Source organism: Falco rusticolus, chromosome 2 (assembly GCF_015220075.1).
Source record: "Falco rusticolus isolate bFalRus1 chromosome 2, bFalRus1.pri, whole genome shotgun sequence".
NCBI classification, from domain to species: domain Eukaryota; kingdom Metazoa; phylum Chordata; class Aves; order Falconiformes; family Falconidae; genus Falco; species Falco rusticolus.
In genome coordinates this window covers 10,184,402-10,200,771 of record NC_051188.1, presented here as the reverse complement: position 1 = coordinate 10,200,771, position 16,370 = coordinate 10,184,402, and the positions used below count along the sequence as shown (strand labels likewise).

General features: G+C 38.6%; 1 long non-coding RNA gene across 1 annotated transcript in view; it reads left to right on the top strand.

Annotated features, from left to right (window-relative positions):
- The window catches only part of LOC119143822, a 30,197-nt gene extending 28,837 nt beyond the window's left edge, over positions 1 to 1,360 (top strand). The window contains exon 5 of the long non-coding RNA XR_005102834.1: positions 1,324 to 1,360. This is a non-coding gene — a long non-coding RNA (uncharacterized LOC119143822). The remainder of the gene's footprint in view (positions 1 to 1,323) is intronic.
- The last annotated feature ends 15,010 nt before the right edge of the window (positions 1,361 to 16,370 follow it).

Sequence of the window (16,370 nt, the reverse complement as noted above, 5' to 3'; positions counted from 1 at the left end):
TTAAGTTGTAGTTTGAATCTGACCTTTTGTTTAACAGGTATGACATCATTTGTCTCTGCGCTTTATTCTAACTGTCAGGAGGAGTTAATTGCTATCAATATACTAAAGTTCACTTCTGCAGAATCAAAATCTAATTGTAACTCTGAAATTCATTTCATCCCGTTATCAGAGAACAGAGGTCTCATAGAGCCAATGAAAGAGGAATGTATTTTCAGCAAATCCCTTTTCCCTTTTGCTGAGAAATGGAAGGTAGCTGCTATACATATTGATTTGAGGATTTCCTGAAGTTACTCTGAGTTTCTTCCAGAGTGTGGATGTTAAAATAAAATGGGGTCTTTTGGAGTGACTGATTTGTAATCCATTAATTTTCATGCCAGGCTTGTATGGACAAAACCTTTCAGCTACTGCTGCTGCAAATGTCTCAGATGACAGTAATATACCAATCCATATGGTTTGATTAGCCTCATGGTAGCACCTATTAATACCATGCACTTTTCCAGCACTTTTTCTTTGGTAACTTCAAAGCACAAGTTGGTTGTGACCAAGCCTGCAAGATCAGTGAGGGATTTATATAGGCGACCCTTCACAAGACATGAGCATATGCTGGGAAAAGCAATGAACATGGAAGAACAGTGCGATGTCATGCAATGGTTTATAAGGTTTATAAAGAATAGGCTGTCCTCTCAAATCCTGTGCAAGTCTACCAGGGGAATGCACTCAACTCAGCCTTTGAGCCTTCCAGTGAAAGAGAAGGGATTCATAATCCACAAGGTGAATTAGTGTAATTCCCTTGAATTCCAGTTATTTCAGTGAAACAGTAGCAGCAGTGTTTCTCGGATGTAAATGAATCTTTCTCACAATGGAATTATACGGGTACAACTGAGAGACGCGTATGACCTGAAAATGCTTTATTGCTGCTATTGATTCATGGGCCAGGAAGATCATATTTTGGCTGTTAGCTTCCACAGTGAGCCTACAGTGGCAGTGGTTAGAAAAATGATGATTTTGCTTGTCTTTTGACCAGATCTGACATAATGTCAATAAGACAAAGTAAGCAGGGCACCCTGCAGCGCTATTCTTTTCTCTGAAGACGCACTTTTCAGCAGATGCATTTTAGAAATGTTTTGTTTTCTGGGTCATACCAATCAGCCATGGCAATCTCAAACTACAAGCAGCACCATGTATTTTCTCAATAAATGCAGGATATAAGAATAGAAGTTTTGAAAATCTCAATAGGCTTGATTTGATTTCATTGTATTGCACTTCACCACTTATCTTAAAGTTAGCTTCAGTCTTTACTGCCTTTTACCTTCTTTGCTTTAGTCTTTGCAGCCAAGGCCAGCCCTCAGGAATCCCAGACTCTGGCAGCAAGTGAAAGTCTGGAGAAAGGATAAAGATCACTTAAGCAAACTTGACACCCACAAATCCATGGGTCCTGATGGGATGCACCCGTGGGTGCGGAGGGAGCAGGCAGATGTTATTGCCAAGCCACTCTCCATCATCTTTGGAAGGTCATGGAGGACAGGAGAGGTGCCTGAGGACTGGAGGAAAGACAATGTCACTACAGTCTTCAAAAAGGGCAGGAAGACGGACTTAGGAAACTACAGGCCGGACAGCCTCACCTCCATCCCTGGAAAGGTGAGGGAACAGCTCATCCTGGAGGTCATCTTGAGGCATGTGGAGGACAAGAAAGGTTATCATGAATCAGGATTCACCAAGGGGAGACAGAGCCCTGGTACAGGCTGTCCAGAGAGGCTGGGAAGTCTCCTTCTCTGGAGACATTCAGAACCCGCCTGGATTCAACTGTGCAACCTGCTGTAGGAGAACCTGCTTTAGCAGGGGGTTGGACTAGATGATCTCCAGAGGTTCCTTTCAACCCTGACAATTCTGTGATTCTGTGATTCAAAAAGGAAGTAATAATGCTGGTACCTAAATAACTGGCCAACTGTCCAAAGGAGCTGATTTCAACAGATAACACTTAACCTGAAGAACGGGAAAAAATTCTAAACTCTTCCAGAAGATGGGGAGGAACACTCAAACTCAGAAATTAAATGAGACATATTTTTATCTAGGCATAATGTCACAGATTAGCTGCTTTCCACCTGCAGACTCAATCCATTTTGTGATTTCATCCATTTTTTGTGACTTCTCAACAGAGGTAGGTCTGCGAACTTTTGTGAAAGATGTAAGAGTATTCCAGAAAAATTATGACTGTGATAGCCCTACAAAAGGACAGGTCCATAAGTATATTGGCCCGTGAAGTCTTAGTGATGAAATGCCATGCTTTGACTTCTGACCACCTTTGTTTTCACAGCTATCAGAGGAGACATAGGGACCTATTCACTATTGGACTTAAGGGTAGAGCAATACTGACCTTGACGGACATGTACTGAGTCATGTAACCAAAATTCTGGCTCACTATCTACAGTGAAGTTTTTTACCTGAAGAGAAGGAAAATCCTCTTTCCACTTGTGACCAAATTACATGTGAAATAATGATCTTCATTTCACAGCACAGAAAGAGAAGTGTTTTGGCCTATATTTTTATTATCAGCAGCATTAACCACAAAAGAAAAATCAAAAATATTCATCTGCAAATGTAAAAAAAAAATATTCTGGGTCAATTCAATCTTTTAAACCAAGAGAGGGCAAAAATAAGTAGTGTAAAATAATTGAAAAAAAATGACAGCTGAGCAAGTATTAGTGTTTTATTTTAGTATAGAAACATCAAAGGAGTGTGACCAGTAATAATAGAAAAAATAGTCAAAGCTTTTAATTTGTGGATTTTATTTATACAGGATTCTCTGAGGAAAATAACCCGAGATTACTGTGAATAACTTGGCAAATGTGCTAAAGCAGATTAAAATCTCTAAAGCAAAAAAAAAAAAAAAAGTCAGTGACACTAAAAGGCATTAATGAATAGTCCTTCTGTAGTCCTTAATCCAAAGGTAGTCAGCCGCCATCAGGAAAAATGTACGTGAAATCACAAAACTCACCATGGGCCAAAATAAATGTGAATAGACAGAGCATACATAGAGCTGTTACAAAGGCTGAAATTGCTTAGCTGGATAAGAAGAAGAAATTAAGGGGTTTATTGTGAAAATTAGGAAGGACATGGTGCACAGGGAATACCACAGTTAAATTAAATTGGAAGTGAGTGCAAAATAAAAAAGGAGATATATATCTGTATGCAATCCGTATTCAGCAATTTGTGTTTTATCGTTGAAGGAGATATTTGATTTAAATACTGTGGCAGAAATTCTAAAGGGTTGGATAATTTTATGACCACTAATAACATTTGTCATTATGTATGTTGCCATTATGATAAGGATAATCAACTCTCATGCTATAGAGCATAAAGTTATCACCTGTGGGATCAGGGAATATTTTTTTCTAGCTATTAAGTGTCCATTATGGTATTTCTTGTTCTTTTTTGTTAGTCGGTTTAGTGAAGTATCCTCCAACACACATAGGTCAATTCTTGCTGCTTCAAAGAGACCTTATTAAGCCGTGCAGGGGTGATGCTTAGTTAGGTGATTCTTACCCTGCTAGAGTGTAAACCCTCCTTCTGGGGGTGAGAGAGGCTCTTTTACTGTAAATCAAAGAATAAAGGAGTGTTACCAAAATTAATTTAGTGGAGTAGCTAATACCTTGTCTGTATGCATTCATTTAATAGATTAAATGTGACTCAGGGTCTGAATGGGGCTGGGGGACTATACATAGACAATATTGATCCGTTTGTGCTCGTCAAGGAGAAGCATCTTAATTGGGCAGTAGAAATTTGTCTTGAATCAATATCTTACCGGCAATAAGGGTCTGACTCTGGAAAGACAATTTGAACTGGCAAAAGCTTAAGGCATTATTTTGATAACATGTTTGATAGCAGTACCTAAGGAACTGTGAAGTAAGAACATGGAAGTAAAGGAGAAGGTGGTGTTAAATACTTCACTATCCCTATCTGAACCTCTCCCATTTTATAATACATGGAGTTTTATAGCAAATCCTTGCTTAATTACTGCTGATTCAGGGTAATCTGTAGTTAGTAGAATTCTGACCTCATCATTTCTTGACAATTAAGCTAACGTGAATTTTGTAAAATTTTAGAATTTTTCTGTGAGTTTTTTGGACTCATAGCTGACAAGTATTTGTGAAGTTTGATAATTTGAGATGGAAGGAACTGGTTTCAAAAAATTCAAACTTTTGAAGTGCTAAGGGCTAAGTATAGATTAAGGTGAATTTACAAGAGCAAAAGGATATTTTCCCATTAATTCAAATTAATTTTTAAAACAACAAAAAAAGCGTAACTAGAGGTATTCAGGTTTTCCTTCCATAAAAAGTAAACTGCTCATTTCTCTGCCCCAATGAACATGCTATAGCTGCAGCAATAAAAATGCACTGCACAGGGATTGCTTCCGATATTCCTGTTATACATCTATGGAAGGATTAAGTTCAACTCCAGGTTCATATGATAAGAAAGCAGAACCTGGAACATATATATCTCATCCCTCCTCACATTACAGACAGACTCAGTAGCCTGGTGGCCAACACTTTGTAGGACACATTTAGTTTGTGATTATCTCATCTTGTGATGAATATTACAATAATTATTTGTTTATTTAATGAAGCTTCCAGATTAAAGAGGTGTGCTGCATTTTGCAGGGAGTATTTAATTTGCTTGCCTACATGTAGCGCATCCATCTCAGCCTTCAGCTATCATATGGGTCTCCCTGTAGGTCCTGTGTCATCCCCATCAACCCCATGTGGATGTTCTGGATAGACCATGGACTCCCAAAACACAACAGAGACTTAACACAAAGTGTTTCATAGAGAGAGAGCAAGAACTAGTTTGCCCCCCCCAGCTATAGCAAGGGTAATGGTTCAATGTCATGTACATCTTTTTACCAACTAAAACAGTTACTAGTCTGAGGACAGCTACTACATCCACAAAGCCCACAGTGCCAGAGCGGAAAAGTGTATCTACCCCTTGCAAACAAGCCCTGCAAGAGACACTACTTGCTAGCTCTTAGGTCTGGGCAGAAGAAGGACATAAAAGCTTTGAATAAAGATTTACTTACGGAAAATAATAAAAGCTAACACAAAGCCAAGGTTAACTGAAACATATAATTAAACTTCACATTTGCTTTAATAAAATACAATATTGACTTTGCTCTTTAAAGTAGATTAGGTTGTTGACATTAAAGCAGTACAATAAACAAACCACTAAGCTTTTTACTAGCAGAACAGAAAATTAAAGCTGGTTATGACAAGCCAAATAAAATGGGTTTATTCAAGACTGTATAAATCATCAATAAGAATTCCTAATCACTTGCCTCCAAAAAGCTAGATTATTTGATCTGCAACAAAACTAGGGCTGTGTCAGCAAGTTGGATGCAAATCAAACAACATTCAGACATTTCAAAAATTCTGAAAGTATGTGTCTGGAATACAGATGAAGGCCAGAAATTCAGTGAGGCCTTCTTGGGGTAGTGGAAAAATAAATTAAAGCTGTTTTTTACACAGAGATGTGGTTATTGAAACAGAAGTCTCTCATCAGCATGGCGTATCAGAGATAAAACATCATCCCTGGTTTTCTAGTCTTATTTTCTATGTATTTTTTACAAAGACTTTCCTTTGTTTGATGCATTCTTTTTATACACGCTAAAAGGTATACAAAGCTAAACTGTTCGTTTTGATGCTTTATCATATTGTATTACCTTTTAATACAAAACCACATGGTTCCTGAAAAGATCTGCTATAACTTAAGGTTTGCCACGCACAATAGCACTCTTTGATGCATGTATTTTATATACAAAGTCTTATTGTAATGCTTGTGATCAATAAAGATGCTCACTCAGGCATGGAGTAAATTTGTGAACTATTAATATTTTATTATCTCTTTCCCTAAATCATAGTCTACTGCTGCCTCAATAAAATGCTTTTTCCAGTTTTGTTCATAAAATATAAATAAGGATTAAGAGCAAAATAAAAAAATAATAACAAAATATGCAATAAGTTTCCAGGATAACTACAAAAATTATAATGCAGGATTCAGATGTAGCATGAACTTCTTCACATTTACCTGAATGTGGATCTAGTAAAAGGTGTTTGTAATTCATGATAAAAGCTGAGAAGTGCATTTGTTTGCAAAAGACATATCCCTACTTTTTACTATGCAAGAATTTGTCTCGTAAGTTCCAAGCTTAAACACTTGCTTAAAGCTTTTACCTCTATTGGACCGCATTCCAGCATTTGTTCACGGCTTACCGATTAGAAAAAAGATGCACTAGAAGGAGGGAGAATTTTGAAGATATACTGCTGTAGTCTTCCTCTTATTACCACTCCTGTGATCTTGTATAGGATACGAATGAAGGACACGTAGGGGGGTCAAAGCTCTGCAGACTTCTGTTGCTTATTGACTCCTTTCCATGTTACTATGGCAGAGCTGCAAATAAAGCAGAAGTTTGGCCGGATGATCTCTTGACTCTAATATACAAAGGGTGTTGACCAAATCTTGGATAAAGAGCAAAAATAACGCATGGAGATAACATGGAAGATTAAACGTTGCTAAAAGAAGATTGTGTCAGATTAGCTTGCTAGATTCTTTTGCTTTTCTAAACATAAAAAGAGTGCCTCTGAAGATTTGGACTTTGGTGAGTCTTTTGATGCAGTACAGCAAGAAAAATTATTTTAGCTGGAGAAGGTAGAAATTGCAAAGAGGTTAGAGTACAGGTAAAAGTGCAAATAAAAATTAGTTGTGTAAATGGCAATTAGTTGTCATGAAAGCAGAACTGTTCATCTGGAGGATGGTTATCAGTAGAGTTCATTACAGTTTAGACTTGAGCCCTCCTTAAAGCAATCATTATTGAGCATAATACAAAAGCGTAAATGCAATAATAGAACAGAGTTGGAAGATAACTCTTGTTCAGAGAAAAAGCATAATGTCTCACAGAAAGAGCTTCTGCTGTGAGCTGAAGGGTCATCACATAAGGCAAAGGACACAGCAGGGACTGTGAACTATTCGTGTGATGTTACTATACAGACAGAGGGCATCCAAGCGTACACCACCTGAAGAACTGACTCTAGAGAAAGTATGTTTATACCATTGTAAAAGCTCTTGCTGACAACTCATCTAGAATCTGAGAAAATGCAATTATTTTTGACCATGTGGGATCAGGGTTAATAAATTCATTGAAAGTATGGAGACCTCCTTCTCATGGTAGGAGATTCAAGGACCTGTTTTTTTCACCATAACAGACATAAAGCTGGTCAGGGATGTAAATATCAGTGAAGGGAGAGTACCATCATTTCAAGAGAAAGCAGGAATAAACAGGCCATGAATACACTTACGTCTGAAAACAGAAGGATGATAAGCTTCATGTTTTGGGAGAGTCTTTCGTCAGAGCAATGGGGACATGGGACTTCACTAATGCAGATTGGGCTCCTGCCCAGAGATCATATTCTGTGTCTGCTCACCCCATCACCAGGGCAGCAATGATGATTCAGAAGAGCTCGTTGTTAACTATAAAAAAATATTAAGGAAAGACTTGTCAAGCTACAATGGCAGCCATCAAACAATTCTAGTGGTAGGTGGTTTATTGGAAGAGATTAACATATCCTCACAGTAAAACTGAAAAGATACTTGGGGGCTTTTTTTGCTTTACTTTTGGGAATAAGGCCAGGGGAGCTGAATACACACAGTGGACATTGGAATACAAGGTTTTTTATTATTTTTCTGTACTTCATTTTCTGTTCTGAGTACATTTCCAAGCCTAAATATAGGTTTCTCTGGGTCCAACCAATTCTTCTGTGGCCTTTAAAATCTCTAAGATCTCTCTCTAGAGAGATACCCATTCAGTCTAACTCACTAGTTAGTGAAGTATGTATCGTTTAGTTCTTGAATTAAACAACTGTCCTATCTCTTGGAAAATATTTTTAGAAGTTTAGAAAATCCTACATGCAAAGGGTTAGAGAATATATTTAAAGGAAAAAGTAAAAGAGAAAAAGCCCAGCACATCCCACTGTGAATGAAATATGATTCCATCGTTCAGTATGACTGTTTTCTTAAAATGTTGTTGGGTCTGATGTGGAGACTGGCATAAAAATGCAAGTCAAAATGTGTAGAGGTTTCAAATATGTGTTAGATATCGTTTTGGCCTGATTTCTTTTGACATCCAGCTGTGTTTGCTTTTGGGAGCAATGTTTGAAATCAAGGGTCATCTCTGCAGGCAACTGTGCTGGGAAAAATTAACTGGCACAGTAAACGGTGAGGGTTTGAGTGAAATACCATTCACAGCTGAACGGGAATGCTTTAGACTGGTTGCAACAGTGGGGAAGAGTGTCATAATCCGAAAATATTTCTTAACATAACATATGACAAAGGGACTGTTTTCTTTAGGATATTAATGAGTAATAAATTTATATGATTCCCCCGCACTCCCATTTCAACAAAACCCAGATACACCAGGGCTCTGGCTGGGGAAAATGACTCAAAAAAACATGAAATTCTTCACCTTGAGCCCCCAGTGCTCCAAAGGCACTTCAGCTTGGCTTTTCTTACTGCCTACAGAACTTATTGAATGTTAGGAATTTAGGCGGTTACTCTGACCAGAAAAGACTAGATTTTGTCTAGAGTAGACTTGAATAAGAAAAGTTTTGGGTCTCAAACTCTGACAGAATTCAGTTAAAACTGCTAAGATGTGAATTGAAACTGTGTGCATAGGCCCGTATCAGCCTTCTGGTTTCCATACAAACAAATGTCCAGCATCTAATGGTCTTAGCAAACACAAATTCAGCCAAAAAACCAAATTAATGGGAACTTCTGCCATATCATGTCTATGGCTTCTGACAACCAGGCTTTCTGGCTGCTCTCCTCTACTTTCTTTCTTTCCCTACAGCAAAGGAAGAGCGTAACTGCCAAGCATTGACTCTGTGTTCTCCCTGTGCCCATCAGGACTGCTGAGCCAGCATGTTTGCTGGTAATTCACTACAGCTGTAGGTCAGCAGCAAACAACCATTCCAGAGGTAAGAGGAAAGCAGAGATGAATTGCTTCTGTGATCAGCTGCCTTCTGGAACTAGCCTCCGTGCAATGCAGCCTCCTGTGTTGCTAGTGCCTACAGGCATACTGCAACCCCCAAACAGATGGCTGAATTTGCAGGCTGCTGCGGATTGTCTGTTTGCAGGTGTATGTGTGAAGAAGGAGGTTACAGTGGGTTTGATTTCTGTGTATGAGAGCATGTTTCTTATTTTGTGCTTATATAAGGAAGTCACCCTTTGAACTTGCCTTGTTGGGAGTAAGGTAATGACAATCAGAGAGTATTTGTCTTCACACCCCGGGTGTAGAAATGACTGTAGTAGGTCACAACCAAAACTGTTTGCTTTCAATGCCTGCTTCCTGCAGGGGCTGCAATTGAAGTTTTTTTAAAAAATGCACAAAATCATACTGAAAGGAGGTGAGGGAGAATCTCATACATATAACAGTCAGCCTGATGAAGACTGAGACACATCTAGCTCTCTTTATTGATGGATATTAGTAACTAGAATTAGAATTATTTATAGATTTGCATATGAATTTCCATTCCCTCTTTGCTCTCTGTGCAAGCCATATTCCAGTGTGGGTGGGATGCATTTGAGAGAGTCACCCTGGCACCCTTTTAACCTCATAGTAACAGGCTCATTAGGGTGCAATGCCTCTGCCCCACTTTAAGTACATGGAGCAGGGTATGGCAAATTGTTCTACAGAATTGTCTTTTTCCCCATTGGATAAAATTACTTTACATGATACATGCAGATGTAGACACCTACACCATAAATATCTACATTTGCTCAGTTGAATCCCATTTCTTTTGACAATGAACTTTGTCTATTGTATCAAAATGTTTGCATAAATGCTAAATTTTATAATGTATGTGAATATTCTTCCTAGCCCTATAATGGTCATTTTGTCTTGTACTCCCAGTAGACACAAAGCTTCTGTAACAGCCTGTTATTACCACTCCTTGGGTATTTGATACGGAAATGAAGATGTCTAGCCCATGTCTGCTGTACTGGTTACATACTAGCATACATCAGTTTATGGAAACAATGCAAATACCAAGTGTCACTGTATCAGTTTTTGGCAGATGAAGTTTAATTCAGCAAGATGCTAAGCAAGTTGATTCCAGCCCAGAATAGCATTTATACAAGTTCTCAAATCAGTGATTCCCATCCTCTGTTATTTGTAGTGTCTTCAGAAATGCAGCCTCTGTAATAAATACTGAATAGTATTTATGGTCTCACATTTCTTTGCTATTCTCTGAAGGCTCTTTACAAGTCACAGGTTTTCAAAGGTGTCAGGTACCACAGATTGAAAATTGTTGTCTTAAATGAGGCAACCCTGTTCACCTAGCCATAAGGTTACGTTTTACTAGGACAGCTCTTCTATTGCAAACCATGCAGAGTGTTTAGAGTATGTGTGTACACTGTCAGGTACAAGAAAACTCCACTGTTTTTAGTGTGTATAGGAATTTCTGCAAATCTATATAATGCCTTATGTATAATAACATTTTACTTTATTTTCTATTTACAAACTGAAAAGGACAGTCTCTGGTGAAATATGTAATCTTTTCCTTCATGTCAGCATTTGAAAAGCAGTCTAAAACCACTAGTACAACTTTGCTAGAGAAGAGACAGAAGTGAGATTTACATGTATTTTGTCTTTTGTTTTTGTTTTAACCTAGGGTGGCTGATGACGACTGTCTATGTAGTTTTTCTATTCATTAACATGTCAATTTAATTCCATGTATTGATTGCTAAGGAAAAATACAGAGGTTTTAGCTTTATTTTATTCATTTTAATCAATCCTGCTTCCTAAATGCTCAGTTCACACACCCGCAATGCACAAAAGAAATCACGTCCTTGATGGGTCTAGGCTTTTATGGCTGTAGAATACTGGGAAACTCCATAGTTTGGTGGCTACACTAAAATAATGTCAGGTTTTAATCTTCTTGCTCTCCCCCAGCTGAGGTTGTGTGTGTGGAGGGGAGGACACAACAGAAATATATCTGAAAAGTTAATAATTTTGTTCAAAACATAAACAGCAAGTGGGAGATTTTGAACGTGCTCAGTGTTGGCCTAAATGTTTTCAGTTCTTACAGAAATGAGTGGTAAAGCTCCTGTTGACTTCAACAATGCATGGTTTTAAAACCACCACCTTTGGCTTTCTTTGTAATAAGATAGAGTTACAGCTAATCCACAGTACTTATGGTCTCCCACGTTCATGGCTTTTTCAGAATCTTTTTTTGCTATACAAAAGCCAAAAGCATGGCTACATCCCAAAGAAACTGAATTTTACTTTCTATATTTAGAGGTGATCATGCTGTTATTTTTAACTGCTTCATGATATTACTGTAGAGCTCAGGTTTTGGCCTCCTTGCTTTCCTAAAGTCTCTGCATTATTGTAATTTTATGTCTCTAATAGGCAGTCTGAGTAAACTATTTCTCTCTGTTTCTATCACAGTGCTTCTGCCAAGGTGCTCTGTACACAGCTTTTCATGCTGTAAAGCACCTGCTTAAAATGATTCTATCTTTACCTCTTCATCTACTTAGCCAAATCTTCTGGATAAAGAAACTAAATTTCAAAGTTTTGTCCCCAGAGTAGGTACACATAATGTGACAGAGTAAACAATTTCCCATTTAGAGCATCAATGCCAGCATATTTATGGATAGCAGCTGAAAAGGTGAAAAGGAATCACCTGTGATCCTGTTCATTACAGTATTTATATCTATAAATGTTTAGCTCCAGCTACTAATTTTTTGCCTGTGCCTGTGGTAGGGCAATAAAAAGTAAATACAATGTATTGCCCTTGATATAATTTGCATCAGTTACGCACAGCTCTTTTAATAGTTCAATGGCTTCTAGATTTATATTAATTTCAAGTGAAAAGGAATCTTTTACATTTCTTCATGTTTCGCTATGTTTGAAACATAGAACTATTAATAGAAATAGAGAAATTGAATTTCCATCCACTCCGCATTGTTAAACTGGGATCCTCTCCTGACAAAGAAGCATAATACATTTGCTTAGTAGTAAGGGGCTTGAAATTTCTGATACCTGCACTTAATGAAAAGGACTAGCTTGAACATGAAGAGAATCATTGCTTTGGACTGCCTTTACAGCTGTGGAGCGCTGCACAGGGGACAATTATCTCAAAAAAAAGTTAAAATTTAAGTGTTTCAAATCATCTTCCTAGAGAAACACAGCCTTTTGAGCACGAGGAGACCAAACATCCTGAGGCTAATGTTAGTATCGTAAAGGCATTTTTAGCTCCGTTCTGTGTAGGAAAACATCCATTACTGCCTGGATTCATAGCCACAAGCCTGCTGGAGCCAGTTGCTATAGTCAGCCAACACGGCTGGTGTGCAGAACCTGCCACCTTCTTCCCTTAGCTAGGGGAGATAAAGCAACCCTGACAATGGGGTGACAATAGAAGTGTGCCAAAGAACTGCCTTCTCTGAAGCGTTTTTATTTGTCTAAGGAGGCAGGCACATCTCCCACTGGGGCACTTCAGCATTTGTTCGGTCAGTCTCTGCAAAACCAGAAGCTTTCCAAGGCCTTGCCAGCAGAAGAGAGACCAGAGCATCCCACACACCCCGTCTAAAACATAAAGATGTTGGTAAGTGGGATACCCAACAGAGGACACACACGAGACATTGTACCTGGAGGCAAGCCAGGCAAGGCAGACACATCTCTTGACATTGTCTAGGTTTCAGCCCCTTCAAAGCTAATTTTTAAAGGATTATTTAACTGCATATCAGGGTCATCAAGCACCAAATCCTTTTTGGACCTTTGCCTTTCAGAGCAGAATCTTGATGTATTTTCACTAAGGGGAAAATTTTTAATAACTTAAATCAACAGAAAAATTAGCACTAAACTGAGATAAAGTTCCAGGAAACACAAAACAGAATGTATTCAAATCTATTAAATAGTCAAGTAAACACTATGGGGCGCTACCTTACCTAATAAACTATCCTAAAACTTCACAAGTCCCTTATTCTCACTAAGGGAATTATTTTGCATGAATCAACAAATGGAGCTAAGATAAGGCATGACCCCTCGTCCCCACTTCCACAGGCAGGACAGGATGTGGAGGGATATAAGAATCAAAATTTTTTAGGTCCATATTTTAAAGCATAGTTAGTTTTTCCATAATTAATTTGTAAAAATGCCCAGTTCACTTCCAGCATGCTCCTGTCTGCACATTTGGGTGTCCACAATTGTTGGAATTTTGAAATGTGGCACTTTTGGAACTTTCACTTCAAGATAAATCTGAAATATAGGGACCAGTTCCATTGCTAATTGAAAACTGATTCTGGCCAGTGTTTGGCCTCAGCTTATGCCTCTATATGGCATTGCTCATATCTTTTGTGCTATTTTTTTTCTTACAAACTTTACTGCAAATAGATCCACTTAAGACTCTCACTTCCATTAATTTTGCTTTGACTAAGAGTAATTTGAGGGGAAAAGTCCACCCCATTAAATATATGCTGCTTCTAAATATGACAAGACTCCCTTCACTTTCACTTGCTTTTCTCTGGGAAGCTTCTACAACAATAGTACTTCAAGACAACGTTGGTTTGTGATTTGGGTCACATAAACTCAGAGGTCTTTGCAATTACCACCACAAAACAGTGATGGGCTACAAAGCAACATTTCCTCCCTTGGTGTTGGAAACAGCGGGCTGCTGACTTGCAACATGTAGCCAATCCGTCACGATGCTTTTGGACAGCCAAGACTATGAATTCACTATGAATTCATCCCAGTGGAATAACCAGGGAGACAAAATAATCTGTGTAGCCCTGGTCGAAAGGTTTGATCAGTTTTGAAGCATCCACAATTGGAGATTGCCCTAAAATTATACTCAGGAAGCACATTGATGTGCTTTGGGTTGCTAAAGCCCATGCTTTATGCTACTGTAGTAGGCAACAAGGATTTATGGCCCTTTTTGATGGCAGCCATCTGAGCATCTCTGAAAAATATTGGTGTGACACCATTGCATTAGGTGTCCTGTTGAGATTTCTCACAGAATTCTCCCATGTTTTCAGTGTATTCCTCTTGTTTGGTAACCAGTTCCAGTTCAAGATCTTTTTAACTCTCCAGGCAATAAATTTAAGCCTTTTGTGAAAATTTGCTCAATACCCTGTGAGGTTAGCACTAGAATGAGCAATGAACTGTGTATTCAGTCTCAATAACTGCCTCATGTAAGAAATTAAAATTATGGCTACCTTTACGATGATTCCTTCGTCTCATTGGCTTCCCATAAAAACCTTAGGGGAGGAGTGGATTTTCAGCTATTATGGCTCAATTTCTTGCCTTTGCTGACACAAAAGGGAGGAAGGAATCATTACTGATAGCAGGGATAGGCCATACTAAGCACTTTTTAAAGCCCCAGCTCTTGCCCGGTACTCAGTTTCCAACCTTGCCTATCGTCAGCACCTGAGCAGAAGTCACTGTTTATCTGGTCACTTCAAAGAGATATTGATATGTTGGCATCACAGCATGCGGTTCTGGTTACCCCATGTTAGAACAGAATAAGTACACTACAACTTAAATAAATAAATAAATAAAAGAGGCACGATGGAATTATAAAGTCTCTAAATAGAATAGAACTGTGACAGTAGCTAGAGAATTATTGTTTATTTCCTGGAGTGCAAGAAGGTGGCCATTAAAGAGGTGGTGAGACAACAGGTTTAAACAAAATATGGGGGTTTTTTTCTTCATAAGACACAGTTAAAATGTAAACTCGGTGCCATGGGATATTGTGAAAGCAAAATTAAAATAGTTAAAATAATTCCTAGACAATTTGTCCCAGGAGAGCTCCAAGCATGTTTTTCTATCAAAAAAGGACCAAATATGAGCCAGATACAAACGCCAGTTCAAAATGTCCTTAGCTTAATGATTATCAGGATTGGTAGACTTTACTGAGGCAGAATCATCCTCTACCTAATTTTTATTTTTTTTGCTTTTGTGTCCATAGTGAGATGATATTAATAGATCTATTATCAGAAAAAGAGACACAGACTAGATGAATCTTCTGCTTACAAAAGCCTTGCTTTTCAAACCACAGTTGTACAGACGCAGATGGAGAAAACCAGCAGAATTGCTTTAAAACTGCTTTGAATACACTTGTGAGGAAGAAATACAAGTTGTTTCTCAGAAACAAGCATAACTGCTAGATGTTAGAACATGTAGATCAATGCCTGCATTATTTAAAATGTGCATTTGCTCATTGCAAGTATCAGCCTTGAAACTGGCCTCATAAATTCTTCTCTTCTAAATTTCCTGTGCACTCTTTTCTTTGAAGTTTTCCAGGCAACCAAAAATCTCTGCAAATTTGTTTTGCTTTTCTCCCAGACTGTCAGAGATCAGTGAAAATATGAGAAGATATTTCACAATAAAAACTTGAGGCTTAGGCAGGGTTGGTTTTTTAGACACCTTATTTTCCACTTTTAGGAAAGGCTGACCTTGATGGAAAAGGTATTGCTCACCAGTGACATGCACATGCTGACGAGTGGATTACAGCATCTCTGACAGGCGTCTGGTTCTGTCATTTGAGCTGAAGAGGAAAATGATTGTAATTGAAAGCTCTTCATTTAACCCCAGCCAAGACAGTGTCAAATAAGCCAAAAATCATTAGGACTCCTGCATTCACTGACAGAGTCAAAAATCATTAGGACTCCTGCACTCATTGACAGAGCATGTTGTATCTATGGCAGTCACAGACAAACCCCTCAATTTCTGCTACTTTTTAAGTATTTGAGCTTCTAATGTTTTTATAATTATACGGCCTGGGAGTTTATTTCTTCTCCCAGTATTTGTGAACCTAATTAAGCCTCGCATTTATTAACACTGCAGCCTATTTTGTGTGTGGGAACAACCTCTGGAGATGCTGTTCTGTTGTGCTGTGACACCCGAGGCATCGCGGCTCTCTAATTACAGAGGCCTGCCTCTGCTCCATTAGGATACTGCCCTGTCTAATCCCCCTCTTGTTTTTACAGTCTGGGAATGGTTTCTTCTCCTAGTATTTGAAGTTCAAATTAAGTCCCATGTTTATTAGTAAGTGCATCGTTCCATAAGAGAGATACAAGCCCTCTGAGAAAGATCAGAGCGCGCTGCGCTGAAGCTGAAGTGCTGAAGCCACAGAGGGTTTCCTGGCAGGATGGAGGGGGTCGGATCAGCAGCCACAGAACCGGCAGAATTAGCTTTATAGTGAACAAACGAGCCAAAAAAAGGCACATCTGTAAATTGTGTCCAAGGGCCACAGCAAAAGACTGAAACTTAGAGAGGTGCTTTCAGTTAGCTTTGATAAGGGTGCAAAGAAACGGGAAGGTCTGAG